The sequence below is a fragment of the Moschus berezovskii genome, chromosome 25, assembly GCF_049115385.1.
Source record: "Moschus berezovskii isolate FMDL1 chromosome 25, NW_MosBer_1.0, whole genome shotgun sequence".
Lineage (NCBI taxonomy): Eukaryota > Metazoa > Chordata > Mammalia > Artiodactyla > Moschidae > Moschus > Moschus berezovskii.
Genome location: NC_142484.1, coordinates 16209133 through 16228401, shown reverse-complemented (window position 1 = coordinate 16228401; position 19269 = coordinate 16209133).

Genomic DNA, 19269 nt, shown 5'->3' with positions numbered 1-19269 from the left:
CTGTCCCATAAATAAACTCAACAGAGAAATTTAAAAGAGTAAAATTCTACTTAGGCCCACTGACTTTTTTTCCTTTTGCTCCATCTCTGTTCTACCATTCCCTTTGGTTTTAATTATACACTCAGGCATATTTGCCATTTTGGTGACCTAGGAACTATGATAAAGTATTTGATTGTGAAAACAGCAGTTTTCAGAATCAATGTCTCTTCTCTACTGCTGAATTTCCTATGTTTGCAATGTGAAATTGTTCTGTCTGTTAAACAGTCTTAGGGAATCTTTTGAAACTCAGAACAAGATCACAGAGAAAGGCTCAATGAATATTCTACATGGAGCAGAGATTCCTATGAGAGTGAATGCAGGTCCTCATTGTAAAACATTAATTTCCCCCTACAGATGGAGTCTGCATGTCGGGACCAGTGGCTGAGACAGAATCCTGAAATGGAGACTAATTAGTGACATGGTAGGATGATTTTGGCTGTCAAATGATCTCCTCCGATGATTTCACTGTTCCTGGGAGAGTTCTGACCCTGTGCAGAAGGGTGTCAGAGCTCTGGAAGCATTCAGTGGAATAGCGCTGTGGAGTCTATGCTTCTATCACATTATCCAACTGACTATGCTTGTTTCTAATGGTGGCTACTAAAGAGAGACACAGGTCTTAAAAGAGCTCAGGGAGGGGCTTCTCTGGTGGTCCAGTGGTTAAGAATCTACCTGACAATATATCTGGACACAGGCTTGATCAGTGGTCCAGGAAGACCCCACATGCCACAAGGCAATTAAACCCATGTTCCACAACTACTGAATCTGTGCACCCTAGAGCCTGTGCTCCGCAACAAGAGAAGTCACTGCAATGAGAAGCCTATGCAATGCAACTAGAGAAAGCCTTCACATAGCAGCAAAGGCCTAACACAGCCCAAAATAAAAACAAATAAATAATTTTAAAAAAAAGAGCTCAGGGAATGAAATATATCTGTGCTAAGTTTGAACAACAGCCTTTGCAATACTTTTCAAACCAACACAAAGTGCAAATCAAGTAGTAAATGGGGAGTGGAATTTTCCTTCAAGACTTGAAATCAAGCAGGATGCTATGGGGTTTCCTCAGGTACAAAAGCCTTTCCATGTCCCCTGTTTCTTGTCAGTAGTGTTGACTGGGGGAAGAAAAAAAAAAAAGCACAACCTTAAAGTTCAGAGTTAGGTTTCATTTGGTGGATTTGCTCAGGACTTAAGCCTGGGAGGCAGCCTCTGATGGCTCTGAGGGACCTTTCCAAAGAGGGCAGGGAGGAGCCAGGGCAGATATTTCTGGCAGGCCATTTCTGCAACAAAGACCAGATAGTCAGAACATCAGGAGATTACTGTTAATTAAAGAAAAGCCAGATACCTCAAGTTAATGAATTTTGGGCTTTTCTACTTCCTGAAATCATTCCTTTGATATGTCTCTTAACTATCTAGGGCCAGTATCCTGTTTTTCTCCCTCCTGAATCCCCTCAGAGTGGGGGAGGCTGCATGGGCTAAAGACCTGATGGCCGAAACATCCTTTGTTTACTCATATGGCAGGGAAATTCTTCATCCAAAGCAGGAAAAAGGCTTTAGCCTTCTAGACCTTCCCTGAATTCCAAAGGGCAGGTTCAAACAGTTCCTAACTAGGAAAGAGAGAGGATGCAGAAACAAAGGAGGAGGAATCAAAAAACAATAGTCCCTCGATAAAGCAGGGTCCTGGTTCCGCCTGATGGGTAGTGCACAACCTACCTTTGAGTCCATCAGCAAGAACCAGGGCCCCTGCCCAGGTAAAGGCTGGTAATTTCAGGCTAAGCACAAGGTTCCTGGGCATCACCCTGTTATCTCCCCACCAACCAGATAGAAGGAAGTCATACACACTGCAAAGCTCACCCCGAACTTTGCCTTTCAAAACTCTCCCTGCAAAATGATCAGGGAGCATAGGGTTTTTTAGAGCATGAACCCCTTGTCTCCTTGTGTGTCCCTGCAATAAACCTTTCTCTGTTCCCAACTTCAATGTTCCAGTTGGTTTGGTCTCACTGTGAGTCAAGCACGTGAACTTACGTTAAAAAAACAGATTCACCTTCAAACAGACTGGAGAGATGCTGGAAGCAGCATGTCCAAGGGAGGAACATGGGCTCTGGCATCTGATGGACAATGATTCAAAACCTTGGATTTTGTAAACTTGGACAAGTTGCTTCTCTAAGTCATGGATTCCTTGTCTATAAAATAGGGATAGCAATATTCACCTCAAATGGTCACTTTGAAGATCATGTGAAAAAAGATCTAGATGCTCATGTATGGACAGGTAAGAGTTGGACCATAAAGAAGGCTGAACACCAAAGAACTGATGCTTCCGAATTGTGGTGCTGGAGAAGACTCTTGAGAATCCATTGGACTACAGGGAAATCAAACCAGTCAATCCTAAAGAAAATCAACCCTGAATATTCATTGGAAGGACTGATGCTGAAGCTGAAGCTCCAATTTGGCCACCTGCTGTGAAGAAATGACTCATTAGAAAAGACTGTGAAGCCTGGGAAGATTGAAGGCAGGAGGAGAAGGGGATGACAGAGGATGAGATGGTTGGATGGTATCACCAACTTGATGGACATGAGTTTGAGCAAACTCCAGGAGTTGGTGATGGACAGGGAAGCCTGACATACTACAGTCCATGGGATCACAAAGAGCCGAACACGACCGAGCGACTGAACTGAACTGAATCAGATGTCAACATCACCCACCTAGATCCAACCTGTCAGGGATCTGAGTGCATGTGGGCAGCATACAGTTAACTTCTCCCACCTGGCTGGGGTTCCATCCAGTAGCTATAAAACATCTTCCCCTTGAGAAGGAAACAGGACCCGACCTAAGGCTGCACTATTGTTCCATGACTTCTCCTCCCTCCTCTATTAGCAACTGTTGGAACCTGCCCATTAGAAATGCGGGAAGGTTCCTGGAAGCTGATTGAAGCTATTTTCTGCAAACAAGAGAATGGAGGACACAGAAAGGCTTTTGTGCCCCAGAGCCCCACAGTATCCAGCTCGGTTTCAGTGTGACTGAATTCTGAAAAAGTAATAGTAACTGGCTCCATGTCCCCTCTCTTCAAGCCCAACCCTCTTGCAATATTTCCAACTCTGTTTTCTCACATTTTATCTTAACGATCATCTCTTTCTCTTCAATGTCTTTCCTTAGTTTTATTTGAGTAGGAGGACACCTCCCCATAATCTCAGGAAACAGTATGTGGACTGAAAAAAAAAAAGCATATTAACCTAAAAGTTGCAAATTGTGGTGGTTTTTTTTTTTTTTCCAGGGGGGTGGGATTTACTGAGGATACAACCAGGGAAACAGCCACTCATAGTCTGAGGGACTGCTTCAGAGAGCCAAGGGGAGTCAGGATGTATAGAAGTTTTTACTGAAAAAAATCACATGTAATCAAATGTCAAGAGATGAGTGCTCATCTCACACATACACATACACGCACACAAACCGGACATCTCAAATTAATGACTTTGGTGCTTTTCTATTTGTGGGATGATGCCAGAGTCTGGGCTCATGGAAATCATTCCTTTGATATGCACCTTAACTATCTAGGGCCTGAGAACTGTTCTCCTCTCTCCTCTCAGGGCTCACTGCGGGTGGGCTGCACTGGCTGATGCATGCTTGTGGGCAAAGTTCTCTGTTTATTGAAATGACAGGCAACACTTTTCTTTGTCAGCAAGTAGCAGACATTTTCTCTAACAATGTAAACAGATAGGGTAGGTGGTCCCTGGAGAAAGAAATCTAGGCATTGTTGTTGCTACTGTTCAGTCACTCAGTCGTGTCCAACTCTGCAAGTCCATGAACGGCACCACGCCTGGCTCCCCCGTCCTTCACTATCTTCCAGAGTTTGCTCAAACTCATGTTCATTGAGACAGTGATGCCATCCGGCCATCTCATCCTCTGTCGCCCCCTTCTCCTCTAGACATAAAAGAAGCCATGTTTGGCTTGAGCCTTTCTGTGATCTAATCTTGGCCACAGTGCCTGCCCTTGAACAGGTCTCAGTAATCAATGCTCTTAAGGGAAGAGACAGGATGCAGAAACAAAGGAGAAGCCAAGAAACAACAGTGCAGGGGACTTCCCCAGCAGTCCAGTGGTTAAAACTTCACCCTCCAATACAAGAGGAGTGGGTTGGATCCCTGGTCAGAGAACTAGATCCCACACACCTGGCAACCAAACACCAAAGCATAAAATACAAACACTATTGTAACAAATTCAATAAAAACTTTAAAAATGGTCCACATAAAAAAAAAAACTTAAAAAAAATTCTACAAAAAGCAAAACAAAAAATAACTCAACAGTTTAGCGACAAAAGAGAGTCCCAGTCCCTCTTCAAGGGAAATACTTAACAATCTCACACAGCCTCTGAGTTCTGCAGGAACTCAGGTGCCCAGCAGGGAGAGTGACAGAGTGATGATGCAGACTCTCGTGGCTGCCATCAACTCAAGCTTGGACTCTGCTGACTTTTGCCCCAATTCTATGCTGAGTTCACCTCTGCTCAAGCCCCTTCATGAAGATGCATGTAACCTTCAGTGTAAAACTTCCCCAATTTTGCTCTTTGGGGAGGAGCTGCTTCAGGAAAGATTCCCCATGTTCTCCTTTACATCCTTCCTCCCCCCACCCTCTCTGGCTTGGTTGTATCTTTCGGTTCCACACCCACCTAGAGGCAAACACAATTCTGGGGGCAAACAATCAGACCTGCTGCTTGTGTGGGATTAAGAAGCAAAGTTGTACACCTTGATTTATTTGTATATTCCTCTCCATTGCACTGGTTCACTTGAAAAAGGTCATATGAATGTCCAAGCTTGGGCTTAAAGTGGCTTCCTAGAGAGAAACTTTGTAAGAAGCTGTTTAGCAGGCCTTTCACATTTCACCCAAAGGAGGCTGAGTGTCACAAGCCAGAGTGTGTCAGCCTGGGGTGTGTGTTTAAGCGAAGGAATCTCATGTGCCATGGGTGAGAGAGGAAGCCTCTCCCCTCTGCCTGGGGTCAGCATCTCCCAGGGCCTCTTTGTTCACTGGTGCACAGGGAGCCATGACACCACCACCACCAAGGACAAACTGTGACACGCCCACATAAAAGCCTGACAGAGGATTGGCTTCTCCCAGGATGAAGGGCTTAAGGATGATGGATGTCAGTTCCTGGTCAGCGCTCAGGGTGTCAGCCACAGCGCCTTCTCTGAGTAAGTGGAGAAGCAGGGCTTGGGCGAGAAGAGGGATGAGGGGGCAGGGGGCTGATAAACAACACTCCCCATTACCTCCCAGAAGGACACCTGCCAAGAAATAAATCAGATCAGCTCTTTCTTTCTCTCCCCTCGGCCTCAAGAATATTTCCACTCTCCTGGGGAAAGCAAGAAACTTTTCCTTATCTATGTTTTGAGACTGCAGACATATGTGATCTGAGTTAGGGCCATGCCAGGGTGAGAAGACCAGGGCAGATGGGACCTGTTGCCTGGATGCTCCCTCCCAGACACCTGTCCTGCTGCTGTTTACAGACTGGAGGTATTTTTATCCCAGCCCTCCGAATGAGAGCTAGTTTTCTCCTCACTTGAGTTGTATTCCCAGTGTTCACTTCCTGGAGGCACTGGAGAGAGACCAGGGCCTCGCCACTGCTGCCGGGCACTTGTGTGCCCCGCACTCCCTCCTGGGCACACCCCTACCTACTCAGGGGTTTGGGAAAGGGGACTCAGCTCCCCTTTCCCTGTCATTCTTTTTATCTCGGAGTCTTTGTCCACAGGTGGGAGAAGGAAATGGCCACCCACTCCAGTATTCTTGCCTAGAGAATCCTATGGACAGAAGAGCCTGGTGGGCTGCTGTCCATAGGGTCGCATAGAGTTGGACATGACGGAAGTGACTTAACAGCAGCAGCAACTGTCCACAGGTGACAAATTCCAGGGGTCCATCTGTCTCCTGCCTCGGCTGCCTCGGCAGCCTTTCCCCTCAAGTCCCTGTAGCCCGAGCTGCTCTCCCAGATAGGCCTGGTGAACGATCTCCGCCAAACAGACACAGTGCTCTCTGTGAGTGAAATCATAGCAAATCACCTCCATGCCACGGCCTCCAGCAGGAAGGCCACGGGTCAGTGCTGGCCTTGTGTCATGTCTTCTGAGGGCCTGCGGCATGCTGCTTGCTTGATGGCCACATTAAGAGTGTTGAGGCACATCGATATCACAATCATGACATAAGCTACAGAATCACCTGTAAAGATTTTTCAGAATAAAATAATACCTGTGTGTTTGGAATGATTGAGGAACCCTTCCCGGAGATGTGAAAAGACCTGCATAACCTTTGACGATCACCTTCCATCATTTTAACTATCCGCCCAGTCCAGCAAACGTCACTCTCGTACCGTGTCCCCGGAACTGAGCGGAGAACAGGAGATAATTCGGGCACAGTTTCTTTCTTCCAGGAGTCTGTAGTCCCGTAGGAGAGACAGAAGGAAAAATAATTGTGCCTTAGGCGTCGAGCAACTCACGGAATGAGCCAGAGTGTGGATCTCCACTGCTCCGCTGCATCACACAGGGAGATTCTGAATAAAATATAACATGAAAATTAACATGTACATTGAGCTTGAAATAAAGAAATCCTTATGTGACAGAAAAAGGAAGGAATTTAAAGCCAAAATAGTAAGTCTGCAAACTGGAGCCAATGCACAGCGAACAGGAGGAGGGTATGCAAAGCTAGGGGAGTAGTTCCTGACCCACGAGGACGGGGACAGACCCAGGACCCATCTGAAGCAGGACTCTGGACCTGAAATTCTGGCTCTAACAGTGGGAGAACGGCTAGGAAAAATCTCCATCCATCATTTTCTACCGTAGGCTCTGGGAAAGGAAAAAAAAAAGTTTCCTATGAAAAACTCAAATTTCCAGGTGTGGGGTGTGAACTTTCACTATCTCTCAGGGTGTGAGAATCCCCAAGCCCCCAAATTAATGTAAAAATTGTTCTCACACTGGGGAAACCTGTGGGCAATCAGTTGAAGCAAACCTACAACTGTTCCTGCTGTGTCCTGAGAGCACAAAGGCCCCCACGAAGGGAATAACCCCACAAAGATGCAAAGCATAATTTACAAGTCCTGGGAGGAGATGGCCTGCCTCACACAGAAGCACCATGTGACCATCAGAGGAATCAGCCTTGAACACTGAGATAATGAAATAATCCAAAAGGGACAATAAAATAAGTTGCCTTACAAAGTGCACAGAGATAAGAGGGCTAGAAAACACAGAGAAACACAAGGGCAATGGAAAGATGAGGCAGACAAGAGCTACACAGGGAGTTAGTAGGGGCTTCTGAGGTGGCTCAGTGGTAAAGACTCCACCTGCAACGCAGGAGACCTAAGAAACCTGGGTTCGATCCCTGGGTTGGGAAGATTCCCTGGAGGAGGGACTGGCTATCCACTCCAGTAGTCTTGCCTGGACAGAGGAGCCTGGGGCTACTGTCCATAGGGTTGCAAAGAGTCAGACACAACTGAAGCGACTTAGCACGCGTGCACTTGCAGAGTTAGTAGGAATTAAACCTTTAGGAGGAAAAAAAAGAACTCCATGGAATTGACTGGGGACTTCCCTGGTGGTCCAGTGGCTAAGACTCTGCACTCCCAATGCAAGAGGCCTGGGTTCCATCCTTGATCTGGGAACTAGGTCCCACTTGCCACAGCCAAGAGTTCACACACCATAGCTAAATATTCCACATGCTGAACCGAAGACCCAGGGCAGCCAAATACATAAAATATAATTTTTAAAAAATTGAAAGAAAATTAACGAAGTGAGAGATCTTAGAAAATTATGCAAGATCAGACACAGAGAGGCAAAGACATGAAAATTTGAAAAAGATGATAAGACTTGTAACAGAGGATAAGAACTGCAGAGGAATAAAATCAGAACAAGGAAAAAGCAGTAAGGGAGGAGACAATGGCTCAGAAAGGCCCAGAATGGATGAAAGACACAGATCCTTAGTTTGGGGAGGCATCCCGTGTGAGTGCCCAGGAGAGAGAAATGTCTCCTTTCGTTTAGTCGTCCAGCCCGACAGGCCTTCTCTAGACATAACATGGTGAAGTATCAGATCCCAAAACTAGAAGAAACATCCCATGGTTAGTTACACTGAAAAGACAGGACATCTACAAGGGAACAACAGCAGTAAGAGAGGCTGGAACAGAAGAAAATAACTGCTCCAAAGATCTGAGGAAATGAGAGAACAGTCCAGGATTCCATCTCCCGCTAAGGGAGTAAGGGTGAAAACAGGTGACAGCTGATCAGCTGTTTGTGTGTTGAAAGAAATGCTCGAGGATGATCTAAAAGAAAAGAAGAAAACAATCCAGAAGCAAGCCATGGGGTAAAAGAAGCAAAGAGGAGCAAAAACCTTGGTGAGCAGGTGGGCAATCTGCAGGTAAGCACTGGCTCTAAAAACAGATGATAATAATAATAACCTAGCATGTGAGTTTTAAAAAATAAGTGTAAAATACTAGGCACCAGTAACATTAAAACCTATAGTTAGAAGGAACTTGGAGCATAGGGAGGACAGCAAACGTTTAAATTAAATGTAGACTTTTGGAATTAAGAGCGTGCAGTTGGAACATTCAGGGTGCTCCTTAAAAGAAAAGAAGTGCATGGCTTCCAGATCAGTTGAGCAGGTGAAGGGGTCCCTGCAAAGGACCTCGGGTGCCAGGCAGAGCTTCCTAATGCATCCAGAAGGAGATGAGGTTAGGAAGAATTTCTAACAGGGGAGTGAGTTCTACCTTTACCCTCCCCACCCTCCCTGGGCAGAATTAACCACTTACTCCTGTATTTCAAAGCATCTTGGCGGTATCTCTGTGCAGGGGATTCTCTAGGCAAGAATACTGGAGTGAGTTGCCATTTCCTCCTCAAGGGAATCTCTCTGACCCAGGGATCGAAACTGAGTCTCCTGTGTCTCCTGCACTGCAGGCAGATTGTTTACCCACTGAGCTATGGGAAGCTCTAATAGTGTCTATCATAGCTTATCATTATTTACATAGGTGTGAATGGTATGCAATTGTCTTTCTTCTGGACTGTGAACTCCGAAGGGGAAGAAACATTTCAGTCTGACGCCAGGCGCTTTCTGTGAGTAGTAGGGGGTGCCGGCTCCGTCCTCCCCCTCTTTGGTTCCTCCTGCTGGTGGTGGCTGCCTGGAGCCCCCAGGCCACTCTCCACCTGCTCAGGGAACCCAGTGCCTGAGAGTCAGCCCGTCCCTGGTGGGGAGGGTCTTCTGTTGCAGGAGGATGAAGCCTGCCCCTTCTGGCTTCCTGGCTTTCCTTCCAGGGTCCCCTAAGGCTGGGGGTGGGGCTTTGCCTGAAAGGCACACTTTCCCTCCCTTCCCTGACTGCTCACCACCCTCTGACTCTCCTGGGGAGCACACTCCTCCACACAAATCCTCATCATCCCAGGGTATGGTTCCTACTCACCTGGGATGAGGCTGGGGTCCTCAGTTATCCTGGCTGTGCCCGAGCCCAGGTCAGAAGTTCAAATCTTTCCAGCTCTTTTCTTTTGTCCCCTCCCCACCCTCCTCTTTCCATCCCCCTCGTCTAGGAGCAGATGAGCCCCCATCTTCCAGGGCTGGGCTGGGCTGGACTGGGCGTAAGAACCCGAGTCGTCCACCGAGCCGTCAGTCCTGGGTTAAATCCTCTCAGTTCCCTGGGTTTGTTTTCCTAGTTCTTTCATGAGAATCACTTGGTCTTCTGTCTCTCAGAGGTGTTCTGTGATGATCTGTATAAAACAACAGACAGGAATGAATTTGGGAAGAAGGCAAGGCAAAGGGCACGTGTACAGAGGATGGGTATTCTGTGCAGGGAGGTAGAGAAAGTTTTCCAGCCTCCTCCTCCGCCTCCCCTTGGCTGGAAGCCCTGGTGTGTGAATGCCGGGGCCTGGCTGAGGAGGGCCGCCAGTCCCTCTGCAGGGCTGGGAGCAGTAATAGCAAGCCGGAGGATTAGCCATATGCCACTTAATTCCTGTTAATCAGGATTGAGCAGAGCTTGTGCTTGTAAGTAACAGCTGAGCCGCCGTAGAGGCGCTCAGGCTCCCCGCCCCCACATTCTCAAAACCCCGCCCCCGGCCCACCCCGCCCCGTCCTGGGCTGGTCCTCCGGCCCCTCTCAGCTTCCATCCCCTCCCTCCTCCTCTGAGATTTCAGCAGGGTCTTTGTTCCCAAGTTCTCCGACGGGCTTCTTGTCCCCAGCCGCTGCTCCCACCTCTGTGGTTTGGTCCTTCCCTCCTCTCGCGGGACCTTCCCTTTTTTGAACACCCACAGCTCCAGCTCCACGCTAGTAACATTTGTTCTTGCATCAGCAAACTCCCTGACGGTTGACTGACCTGCGAAGGCAAAGTTCAAAGGCAACGGTTCCTGGCTCCTGTGGGCACAGGAGCGTCGCCCTCATCCCTGACCTCACAGAAGAATCCAAACTCTGACTCCCTCTCCTCAGAGCTGAGGACAGACCGTCCTGTTTCTGCTCTACGTCCAGTGGGGGCTTCCAACCCAGCTCCCTGTGCTGAGCTCCGAGCCAGCCTGGGTGAGATGGAAACAAGTCTCCCACCCAAGGTGAAAGGGTGTGCATCTCACCTTGGGTGGGGGTCAGCATCACCCTGTGTCTGCTGTCTGAGGGTGTGTGCGTGTGTGAGTGCGCGTGTCCACGTGTGTGTTCACGGGCGCACACAGTGGCACGCATCTCCCTTCCCACGAAGAGCGATGCCTGTGAGATAATGTGCACGAACTCTATGAGGAGCCCCGTGTGAGAAGCGTGGGGCGGGGATGTGTGTGGGGTGGGGTGGGGGACTCGGGGCTGGCAAGAGGACGGACCTGTGTGCACAGATGTGTGTCTGAGCTGTGTTTTGCAGAAAGCTGTTGAGAGGGGGTCTGGAAAATGACGTTTGTAGAAATGCATATTTAACCACAGAAACAAACGGAGGTGGGCGAAGCGTGGACTTTGGGAAGGCTGGGTCCTGGATGAAAAACGAGAGGAAGCTTTTTAGAAACATCAACACCCTCACAGGATAGGCCCTTCAAATGTCCGATTCTGGGGCAGCAGCAGACATCCAGGGTTTGGCATTTGCTTCCAAGAAGCTTATCAGGCTGAGAAAAAAGCATCTTTGACCTTGCCCCACCCCCACTCTCAAACTCCAAGGACACACACACACCCCTCCTCCAGCACACGGCACCCCCCACCCCACGCTGTTCTCCCACTGAGCAAGATCCAATCGCGTGGTCCTAGATGTCTGACAAAGGAGAGAAGGAGGCTGAGAGCAGCCCTGGTCTGGTTCTCCCCGGCCAGCCCGCCGTGGCGGCCTCGGGACAGCCGCCCCGCCGCCCGGACAGCAGGTGACAGCCACTAGCGGGCCAGCCGGGCGCCAGGCTCATGGCGCCACCTCGTGGCCGCTCTCACCATCACAACCCTAACGCCATAGTGGGGGCTTCCAACCCAGGCGTTTTTTCTGTGCCCACTGTTCAGAGGGAGTTCTGGGGACCTACGTGCACGCGGCACAGAACCAGACAGGGTTAACCCTGAAACCCACTGGTCCGCAATCTGGACGGGGTGAGGAAGAAACTCTGTCTGGGCCAGCTGGGAGAATTCTAGGTATTTCGGGCTGGACTGCACTGGGCCTGGTCCTTCACCCAGGCCTTGAGATGACTTTGTCCCCTCTTTAAGAGCATTTCCATACCCATCTAAAAATGCAGGACTAAGAGCAGGGCAGCCTGCACTGACAGCCTGGGGTCTACCAGCCAGGAGTAGGGGAGCCCCCCCTCTGGCAGGGGAGAGGGGAGTGGGCCATGGGGAGGGGCCCAAAGCCTGGGAGGGGGCACCTCCCAGCCTAGGGCCTGCAGAAGGAGTGCTGAAGTTGAACTCAGATTGCTTTTCTACTAATTCAGTGACACCGAGAGAATTCCTTAGCCCCTCTGGGCCTCGCCTTAAATTTCTGAACCACCTGTTACAAGGCCCCCCTCGATTTGTGTTCAAGCCACACCCACCACCATCAGGTCATCTTTCGTACTACCAGTCACACAGGTCTATTCTTGTCCCCCAGACCCCACTGGCTCTTAAACTTTGCTGGTGTCATTAGGTTTGCTTGCAATGTGCCCCCCGCCCCGTCTGTACCTCTAAATTCCATCCACCCACACCGTGAACCCAAATTCCACTCCTTTCCTGGAGCTTTCCCTGGTCTTCCCACCTGCACATCCCTCCCTCCGTCCGCTCCTGGACCCGCCCTGGGCCTCACTGACCTTTCCCTTGGGTGATGCCTCACTCATGCCTCCTATCATCTTATGTCCCCCGCCAGGTGACCAGCTCCAGTGGTAGACATGATCCTGACTCGTCTTCATGAAGCCCGCCTGGCCCTGCTCTGGCCACACTATGTGCTGAGCAGACCCTTAGTGAATGAAACAGGATGCCCCTCTTTTGCCTGTGTCAGCTTAGATGTCATTTTTCCCAGTAAGTTTCCATGAACACACCCCCCGCCCCACCCCACACCTGCTGCTTCTGGAACCTGCCTTCTCCCCCCACCTCCCTACTTAGTGTTTGGCCGCAGCTGTCTCCTGGCCTGTCTCACCGATGTGGTGATGAGCTCCTTGAGCAAAGACTGGTCTTCAGGTCACCGTTGCCCAGACTGTTCATGGCACATGGCAGGAGCCCGGTAAAGACTGGTGATGGAACAGATGGATCCAGGTGGGGATGGGTGGTTGTTGTTGCTTAGCCGCTAAGTCATGTCCGGCTCTTCTGTGGCCCCATGGGCTGCAGTATGGATGGGTAACTCTCTGTAAACGAGGAGGGCAGGGAAGAGTGGTCTTGATGACCTCTTTACAAGCTAATATGAACTTCTTGGAGGGAGAGTTGCCCCGGCTACTTGAGAAACCACACAGCCAACTTGGTGGGGTTTGGAGGTGTCCATCTGTTGAATGGACATTGTTGGCTTCCATGGGCATCTGGCCTCCTATTCCATGGGGAATTTCGTGTTCCCTGGGCTCAGCCTGGCCCAGAACTTGGCAAGATCTCTGGGGCGTTCGTTTTGTCACCAGTCCTGGTGGGAGGGTGGACGGGTGGGTGGGAACCATTTTGGGAAAGAATGTTGGGGAGTGTTTGTGTGTGTGATGAGTCAGGGCCAGGGAGCTAGTGAGGAGCCCTAATCTCTGCCCCCTCTCTGTGGGGGGAGTTCTCACCCCTTGGAGGGGGTGGAGGGCCACCAACTGTCTTTGGAAAGTTTTCTTAGTCATAGCTTCTACCAAGTCAGCTGGCACTTATGTAACGGGGCCTCTGTTCTACAGACAAAGGGGTCCGATGGGCCAGAATGGATGCTGCCCACCTTCCCCCTAGTGGCTCCAGTCCCTCCTACCTGCCGGCCAGGCAGCGGCACCCTGAGGAAATAGCACTGGGACATCTGTTCCCACTGGAAAGGGCTCTAGGTCTCTTCATGGGCCCCAGGGGGAGGCCTTCCTTTCCTTCCTGTTAGTCCAGCACTAGGCGGGGCTGGGGGAAGGAAGAGCCCCCCAGTGCTCTCTGACTGTGTGTCTGCCCAGGCCCCAGGTGAGGTCACGGCCGGCTCCCAGGTCCCTGGCTGCTGTCTGATCACCTCAGTCTCCAGGCTGAGGGATACAGATTTGAGTTTCCTGTCTCTGACACTGGAGCCCATTTGCTTATCACAACACAGTCCCTCAGGGGCCCAGATAAGGCCTGAAGCAATTGTGTAAACAGAGTGGGGAGGGTTGGGTGCTGGTGGCTTGGTCTGGAGAGGGATGCGGGCCCTGGGTCCTGGGGGTCCCAGTGCTCGGGGACCGGGGGGTGCTGGGGGAGTCAAGGGCCTTGCACTGGCTTCTGTGGGGGCAGCTGGGGGCCCCAGGAGAGCCCAGGGTTGCTGTCCTTTGCTCCTTACTGGAGGAAAGTGGTCTTTCTTATGCCTTAGGTGCGGGGGTTGGACGCTCTGGAAAAGGTGGGCAAGTAAGGAGGGGCGTTTTTTGGAGGCGACTTCCCAGGAGAGGAAGGGCCAGGGGACAGGGGATGGGGAGCTGAGGATGACTGTTCCAACTGTGAGAGTGGCCACTCTCGCCCTATGGCCTATGCGGGGGCTGGATATGTTATGGACTTGGGGGTGGGGAGAGCTGGGGAGGAAAGCTGGGGGTGGCAGGGAGCATGGTTGGGGAGAGCTGGTTGGGGGTTTGCAGGAGCCTCCTTGCTACCCTTCGGCTCCTTCCTCCATGTGAGGAAATTTCATGGGGGCCAGAGCCCGCTTTGAGCCCAGGAGGCAGAGCCAGAAGGAAAGACCTCGAGGGGCCCTGAGATAAGTGGGACCTGCTGAGAAAGAGCCAGGTGGGGATCAGAGAGGGAGGCCGTGAGAAGGTCGGGGGTTCCCACGCCGCTCTGAGCCAGGCCAGCAGACCCAGGTGGAGAGGACACGCCCCAGAGGAGAAGACACCATCCTTTCTTCTGCCTGGGTGCCTAGTGTTGTGAGACACACAACAGAACTTTCTGGGTCCTGTTGAGCAAAAGCTGGGGAGACCTGGGAGGGGAGGCTGGGACAGGAGAGGTGGAGGAGGAGGAGGAAAGACAGAAGTGCCCACCAAACAGCAGGGTCAGCGTCTGTTCCACTGTCACGCAGAGTCCCCAGGCCCTCCTGCCTTCTCTGCAGCTCGGGACATAATCCTACAGGCTAGATAGGGCTTCGGGGAAGCAGCCAGGAGCCGGGACCCGGGCCCTCAGCGCTCATGCGGGCGTCCCCGGCTGGAAGCCGTTGTGTGGTCCGTCTCTTCCAGCAAGTCTTCCTTCCTAGGATGCAGCTGTCCCTGCCCTTCTTCTGGACCTCAGAGAATCTCCACTGCCCTGCAAAGGGCGGGGGGGGGGGGGGCGGGGAGGGGGTGAGTGGGGCAGGGTGCACAGTGCAGAGGTCCCGTCTGCACGTTAGAAGCTGAGCCTGGCTGAACCCCTGGCTCTCCCTGTCATCCCGGCCCTGATGTGTGTCCCCTTCTTCAGAGGCGGGGCTCACCTGGGGGTGTGGGTGAAGCCCCTGGGATAATGGTGCTGGAGCATCTGGTTCTGAGGCTTCCCATGGAGTCAGTTCTGGTTTTCAGGCACCACCATGACCTCACACGTCTGATCCCGTTTGTCCCAGACAGAGACAGCGTGTTCCAGCGATGCTGGCCTCCTCCTCCCTGTACCGTGAACAGCCTCTGCTCAGCCCCATTTTCTTGCCCATAAATGTCCTCCCACCTCCTGCACAACAAGCACGCGGCACCCGCACGGCCTCGTGGAGTGCTGCCTCCTCCCCAAAGCCTTCCCTGAGGTTCTAACCCACTCACATCTCTTCCTCCTCTGACTTCCGGTGCTTCCAGCCAGTGCCTGGAAATTTTAACTTCGAAACCATAGACTGGTAGGATTTGTAAGCTGGAAGAGCCCTGACAACTGACCCCTGTCTGTTGCTCTTCATCAGGATGGTAGAGAAGTAACAAGACATCGACAAGCAACCTCTGGCTCTCCCCATGGGCATCACGAATTAACCACAGCCTCAGAATCCTTCTCAACACAGCGTTCCAGGCAGAAGTGCTACCGCCATCCTTAACCCGGACAGTCAGGGGTCATTTCATCTGCAGCGTGGATGAAGAAACTGCTTCAGGTCCCAGGTGCATGGGCTGGAGCTCTGGTCTGGTCCTTACCCAGGGCTCCTTGGACCAACTGGGCCGCTGTTGGTCTCCTGCTTGTCCTCTGCCCTCCGGATGAAGTGACATCTTAAACTGCTCTGGCATCTGGTCAGGACTCCATTTGCTCACCTGCTGATGGGGAAGCTACTTGGGGTTTCTTCTCATGTCCTGTAACTTGTCTTCAGAGCCTGTGCAAAGGGGCAGGGAAACGGGCTAGAGGAGGCTCAGTCTGCATGCTGATCAAGCCCACCCAGGCTCTGTGTCCGCCCTCTGTCTCTAGCAGGCATGGGCTCCGGTCCCTGGGAAACTGCAGAGGGCATTGGCCTCTGGTCCCAGAGCTATCCTCCTCTTCTGTCTGCTGAGGGGCTCTGTCTCCATCCATTCAAGGGGCTGTAGGGAGAGGGGGAAGAAGTCAGATGCCTACTTCTCGGGCCCTGGGGTATAGAGGGGAAGGGGTCTCTGTCCTGGGGGAGGAGTCAGGACACTGGTGTGGAAGGGACACGGCTGACATCCAGGTTGCTGGAGGGACTTCCACCCCAACTAGGACTCCTGGAGCTAAATAGTCTTTTCCCAGCCAGTCCTACAAACTAGAAGCTTCAGCACCCCCTGACCCCACCGGGCCCTCCCTCCCAGCCCCGGCCAGTTCTCTAGGTCCCACCCCTCCGGCCTCCCCACCACCCCAGGCTACCCTCATAGCACCTTGCTGATCTGCAGGTCCGCAGGCCCCTAACTGAGCTCTGTGGTCCTGCTGCAACTTTGCTGGAATTTTCTCTCCAGAACTTAGATTTCCTTGTGTCAGCCTCTGCTTCAGCTCATCATCACCTCATTGTCTTCACGAGGAAGGTGAGCCCCTGGCCCGGGGTTCCCAGGCTCTGTAGAATTTGCCTCTCAAATTGCATGCTCGGTGCACAGGGGCGTCCTGCACTCTGTACAGTGTTAGCAACAATCCTGTCTCAATCAGCTAGAGGCCAGGCTCCCCCTCCCCTGCAGGTTTCACCAACCAAAATGTGTCTGGACACTGCAAGACGTCCCCTGGGGCGCAATCGATTGAGATCCATCTTCGCGGACAGATCCGGCTGGCAATAAGGACTAATAAGTTAGTGCGTTCTTCACCCTTCCCCAGAATTAATCTTCAGAACCTCCCTGCGGGGCAGCCCTATTAACATCCCCATTTTATAGATGCGTAGAAGGCACACGCTTGGAAGGGATTCAGATCTTTCAAGAAAGCCAAAGATTTTCCCTTCTGTGTGGGGTGAGAAGAGAGGAAGATAATCCAAAACGTCCCCTCCTGGAGGCCAGGCTGCTGAGCCAGAATTAAGGCAGGATTTGAACCCAGGCTGCCTGCTGGAAGGTCTTCACCAAAAGCAACTTTAGCCTCTGTGCGGGGCAGGGAGAGGGGTTTCCCAAGGCAGAGCAATCAGCAGCCCCCTACTTCTCTCCTTCTCTTTCTTGGCCTGCTCAGCCAGGCCCACAAGACTGGGCACTAGCTGACCCAGGACATCTGGACCACTCTGTGGGGTTGGCGAGGGGGCTCTATGGTGGTGGGTGGGCTGGGCTGTGTGAGTCTCTGGAGAAGCCCAGCTTTTTTTCCCTATTGACAGTCAGGCAGAGGAAGGCCTTCCTGAGAAGACATCAGTGTTTGGGGTGAGGCTGTCTGGGCAGAGAAGAGAGAAGATGCAGGGACCAGGGCCACTCCTAAGACAGGGGCCCAGGACTGTGCCCACGGCCACATATTCATGTGAATGTGCCCACTGGTGGGTGTGAGGGGCTGAGGCCTGGGAAGGGGCAGATGTCAAGGTGAAAATGCCGAGTTACACCCCAGCCCCATCAGACTTCCTGCGGTGGGGCGGGAGGGGTGGGTGGACACGGGGGTGGAAGGTCAGGGACCTCTGTGGCCTGCGCACAACTTGTTCCTATGCATGGACCAGAGCTGGGTGGCCACTGTGCACCCACAGACTCCCATGGGCACTGTCTCTGCACCCCCAGGAATGCCCTCTTGGCCCAGTCTTCTCACACGGGCACACACAGCTTTCACTGCCCCCAAATTCCTCCACTTCTGAAAAAGACAAGGGGAGAAAAGGGCCAGGATACAAGAAGAGATAAAAATAGCTGAAAATAAGCTCTTTGGATCAGAAAGCTCCCTTTTCCAGTGAGTCACCAGTTTTCCAGACTGAGCACACACACACGCACGCACACATACATACATTCCGCACAAAACACAAGCACGCAATCCCGCCTTTACGTCGTGCAGGAATCCTCGCACAGACCCTTGGTCTCATGCTTGGTCCTCAGAGGTAAAATCACCCCCAAGGTGGGGGGTTCCTGTGGGCTTTGAGGAGCTTGGCAGGCAAAGCCCCCCACCCCGACCCCTGCCCCTCGTCCTGTGCTCAGCTTCTTCTGACTCCCCTGCATTTCCTGGTCCTCCCTGCAATGGGGTGTCCACAGGAACGGGTGGTCAGGCAGGAGCCTCCGAAGCTGGAGCGGGCAGACAGCCCCCCACCCAGGTGCCTGGAACTGGCCCGCCAGGTGGAGGAGCCGGCTGGGACCAGGCAGGGTCTGCGAGCTGCTCTGGTAACTGCATTAGTGGCTCTGCTGGGGCACCGGGGCATGGCCCCCACAAGTCGAGGCGAGCAGACCCAGTGGACACAGGGCTGGGTGTGTGTGGCCTCCTGCTGACAAGAGAGGTCTCCCCCGCTCAGCTGCTGTCGTTCGCTGGGCAGGGCAGTCCTCCTTCCTGGGTTCCCCAGGCTCCTCAGGTGTAGACGGCGGCCCGGATGGACAGCAGCCCATCTTCCAGGACTCATTGCCTGTGTCATTGTTTCTTTCCCCCTGCCCACCCCCACCTGCTTCCCTTCCTCTCTCTCTCTCCCCTGAAGTCCTTCCCTCCAACCTCTCTCCACCTCCGCCCCTGAGAGTGAAGCCCGAAGCAGCTTCATTCCAGGCATTGAAAGGAATCCGTCCTGAGGGGCCCCTCCCGCCTCTCCCCAGGGGTATGACCCCTCCTCCCTCTGAGCTTCTGGAGTCCCAGCGCCCCAGGCCTTGGCTAGGCATCGTGTCCCTGGGCCTTTTCAGGTGGTGGCCAGAGAGGATTTACCTGAAAATTCGGAGCAAATCTGAGGAAACAGCTCTGAGCCTCATGACGTGTGCTGTGTCCAGGATGAGCCCGTAGAGGTCAGGGCTGCACCCCAATGCTGGTCTTCTGTGGGCAGCTCTAGGATCCTGTGTCCTCCTCCCCAGCCGTTGGTGCCCTACCTGGCTGGGACCTTGCTGTGCTGGGGTGGGATCTGCATCTGGGCTGCTGGCTTTGTGGGTTTGGTGAGTTTTGTCTCTGGACCTTTGTTTCTCCGACTGTCAAAGAAAATACCACCACCACCACCTGCATCGCCAGGTCCTTTCACGTCTCTGATGCTTCAAATAGTGAAACGGGCACCTGGCAAGCATGTAAGCGCCAGGTCAGCTGGCTGGGTCTTTCCATGCCTCCTTCCCCTCAAGAAGCATGGCCCAAGGAACCCAACCCTTCCCTTCAGGAGTTTCTGGGGCATCAGAGTCAAGATGCAGGATGTGAGTTTCCTGTCTCCCCTGGGGGGTGTCTCCCATCTCTCCCGGGGAGGGGGTCTCCCATCTCTCC